The sequence below is a fragment of the Prionailurus viverrinus genome, chromosome X (genome assembly GCF_022837055.1).
Source record: "Prionailurus viverrinus isolate Anna chromosome X, UM_Priviv_1.0, whole genome shotgun sequence".
Lineage (NCBI taxonomy): Eukaryota > Metazoa > Chordata > Mammalia > Carnivora > Felidae > Prionailurus > Prionailurus viverrinus.
The window spans coordinates 49,094,949-49,098,869 of record NC_062579.1 but is presented as its reverse complement, the minus strand read 5'-3'; the positions used below and the strand labels follow the sequence as shown (position 1 = coordinate 49,098,869).

Sequence of the window (3,921 nt, the reverse complement as noted above, 5' to 3'; positions counted from 1 at the left end):
TTTGTGTTGTAATTGTTGCTGAAGATTTTCTTGGATTCTTTGTTTTTGTTTCCTGGTTTTCTTTAGTGATATATTTGGATTTCTTTCTCTTTATTCTTTGCATATTTATTAGTGGCTTTGGTTTCTGGGCACCATTAGATTTGTATATAGCTTCTTCTGCACATAGCAGTCTACATTAAGTTAATGGTCATTTAAGTTTGAACCTATTATTTATTCTTCTTCTCTGCATGTTTTAGGTGTATGTTATCATATTTTTTTAATGAACATTTGGAATTTTATGTAAAAAAAAAACATGACAACCATTAACATTGTTACAGTTAGATGCCCTCTTGGTTCTCCACAATGATACTGAGCATTCTCACAAGGGGTTCCCATTGTTTAGTCTTAAACAACTGTCTTTAAAAGAAGGGGGGAAAACTTGGCATACTATTATTTAACTTACTTTAATGTTTCTTCACAAATGGTGAAAAATACTAAAGTATAGACAAGGAATAATCATAATGTTGTGGCCATCATAAATTTAAAACATTTTCTGTTTAAAAAAATAAATCTTACAGTCAATGCAGCTCTGCAAGGTCTCTGTAGGGTGTGTTTCTGTGTTTCTGATATTGCTTGCCTTTTTCCATTTTTCCAGGTCCTCCATGCCCACCTCTTCTTCTTCCCATCTGTTCCATCAAAGGTCCGTGGGTCCACCAGGGCCACCTCATGTTCCTGCACCAAACCTACTTCAGTCCATGTCCTGGCCATCTTGGCCACCTCTGAACATTCCACCTGGACCACCATGGTCAATGAAGCCACCTATTCCTCCCAGTCATGCCACCAGGGCTGCCTGTGCCATGGTTGCTACCTGGAAGTGGAAAGGATGGTAGAAGGAAGCCTTCAGCCTTTAGGACCTTACATTGATTGAATCCTGTTCTCCAGGTAATGTTCTGGTTTTTACACCCCAGATTGGAAAACTTCCAGTCTCCAGCATGGTGCTGGACCTTTCCTCCTCTGGATGGGTCTGAGAATCCTGGGGCCTTCTTGGGGGAAAGCCACCTCTGTTTCTTCCACAACCTCCCATGCTATCCATGGGGTCCTCAGGACTTTCTGGGCCCTGTGGACCTCCCCAGAGTGGCAGCAGCGTCCCTCTACCCTCAAAAGAGGCATACCACCCTGCATGCTGTTCATGGGAGGTTTCTGCTGAGCAAGGGAAACCTTAAGTTTCCTCACTAGTTGGTGGGTCTTTGTATGATACTGTAGCATTGCTTTGGGCTTTCCTGTTTCCTTGTCTAAGTAGATATGGACCATGGGTTGTCTGGTTTCCTTATTCATCTTAACAACTCCACACCTACTTAAATAAGTTTGCCAGATCATCTAGAGTCACATTGTCTTTTAAAACTTGCACAAAAATTGCACTATTATCAGAGTCTACATCTGTATCTACTAGTGGGCCTAGATCAAGGTCTTGTCCTTCCTCCATGGGTCCATAGGCTTTTTGAAGACATCTTGCTGTCCAGCACATTCATTCCACCATGTCCTCTTCTCTGTCTGCCTCTGCTCATGCCTCCATAATCAAATCACTCTCTTACCCTGCCCTAGCTATCAGGGCCACTCATGGTCTGGTTCTCTCCTGGTCCAGAAAACTCTCCAGGCTCCTGCATATAAACACCCATGCTACTGGGGTGGTCCTATTGAAATGAACTCTGCTGCCCTTAGCTGATGGTCTGTTGGCTATATTGTCTTTAAGACTGGCTGTAGGATCCAGTTTGGCAGTAGTTAACTAGTGGCTGACTGATGCCCATAGCTGCTTTGTTGACCATAGCTACCCTGTTGTCCATATCTGCTTGCAGCCCATGGGTGTTCTGCTGAGAGTAACTGCTCTGCTCATAACTAGTTGGCTGTGTAGAGGAATATCTGGTAGGAGGATAAGACGGTGGTGCCATGACTGGCTGCCTGGGTAGCTCCCAGGTACCTGGGGATAACTGTAGCTTCTCTGTTCATATCCTAGGCTGGGATGGTTGTGCTATATTGAGGTTGACTAGTTTTAGCAGGTTTGCTACAATACTGCAAGTGTGGTTTCTGGCTGCTGCCCATAGGCTGGGTAAGCAGGCTGAGTGCCATATGCAGACTGAGCTGCATAGAAGGTCTGGATGGTAGTGACCATAACAGAGGTGTTATCATAAACACCAGTGCCATAACCCTGGACAGGCTGACTATGCCTGGGGGGCAGTTGGAGTAATATAACCCGTGGGACACTGTCCATAAGAAGTTGCATATGTGGTCTGGCATATGTTACAGTAGTCTGAGCCTTGGTATAGATGACATCAGCGAGCTGTCCATAGGTTCCATAACTTTACCGCCCATATGTCTCAGCAGTCAGTATATATATTGGGTGAGCTGGGCAGTTTAAGCACCGTAGCCCTGCTGGGCTGCAGCTTGACTGTAGGTACTATAATCCATGGATGTCATTGTCTGTTCTTCCTTCTTGTTCTCTCTACATCCTTCTCCTTCTAGCTTTTCCTATGGTGTCATATTTTCCGTTATTTTATTTTGTGAGTTCCTTGACTTATTTTACAGAAACATTCATTTTTATTGTTTTTGTGTTATCTAACTTCATACCGTCACTTTTGGTGTCTCCTTTCCACTCAAAGTGTCCTCTTTATTATTTTTTGCTGGGCTGGTTTAGTGGTCAAGAACTCCTTTAGGTTTTATTTCTCTGGAAAATTCTTTGTCTCTCCTATTCTGAATGACAGACTTTCTAGATAGAGTATTCTCAGCTGTAGATTTTTCCCATTTAGCACTCTGCATATATCATGGCATTCCCTTCTGGCTTGGAAAGTTTCTGTTGAAAAATCTCCTGCTACCCTTATAGATTTCCCTTCTAAGCTACTGTCTTCTTTTGTATTTATGCTTTAATTTTTTTTCTTTATCATTATATTTTGACACCTTAATTAAAATGTCTTGGTGTATATTTGCTTTTTTTTTATTTTGATGGGAGTTCTCTGTGCCTCCTGGATCTGGATGTCTGTTTCCTTCCCCAGGTTAGGCAAGCTTTCAGATATTATTTCTTAAATTAAATTTTCAGTTCCTTTTTCTCTCTTCTTCTTCTTCTGGGACTCCTATAATACATATATTGTTACATCTGAGTGAGTCACTGAGTTCCCCAAGTCCATTCTTATTTGGCATAATTCTTTTTTTCTCTCTTTTGTCCACCTTGATCACTTTCCATTACTCTGTGTCTAGTTCACTAATTCATTTCTCTGCTCCTTCCATCCCACTGTTCATTCCATCAAATGTGTTTTTCACTTTTTTTTTGAGCCTTTTATCTAAACTACATTATTCCTTATCTCTGTGTTAAGGGTCTCTTTCATGTGTTCCACTTTTTTCTCAAGTCTAGTGAGTTTCCTTATGATTTTTGCTTTAAATTCTTCATTGGGCATGTTACTTATATATGTTTCACTTAGATCTCTGGCTGTGGCCTTGTCTTGTTCTTTCATTTGGGGTAAATTTCTCTGTCTCTTATTTTTGTCTGGCTTTCTGTGTCTGTTTCTCTGTGTTAAGAAAATCGTCTGTGTCTTTTGCTCTTGAAAGTAGTGACTTTATGAAGAAAAGATCCTGGAGTGCCCTGCAGTGCAGTGTGCCCTATTCACCAAAACCTGGCTTTTCAGTAGCATATATCCTATGTGTGTTGCTAATGTCCTGCTGTTGTTTCTGAGTCACTTTTCCTTTCAGTGCAATTGTCTACAACTGACTGTGTGGTTTTTGTGGGCTGTGTTAGTTACCTGTGGTGTTAGTGGGACCAAAGCAGGCCAACTCTAAGGTGGTGTGCACACCAGGGGATTTTGTGAGGCAGGCGACTATGTTAGCAAAATTTGTGCTGGGCCACTATTCCTATGATGGATCACCCAAAGGGCTGTGGTGGGTGGGGGCTGTGTGCCT

At 42.0% G+C, this 3,921-nt stretch overlaps 1 pseudogene; it reads right to left on the bottom strand.

Moving 5' to 3' along the window:
• Positions 1-557: 557 nt before the first annotated feature.
• LOC125156975 (RNA-binding protein EWS-like) lies at positions 558-2,451 on the bottom strand (annotated as a pseudogene).
• Positions 2,452-3,921: the final 1,470 nt, after the last annotated feature.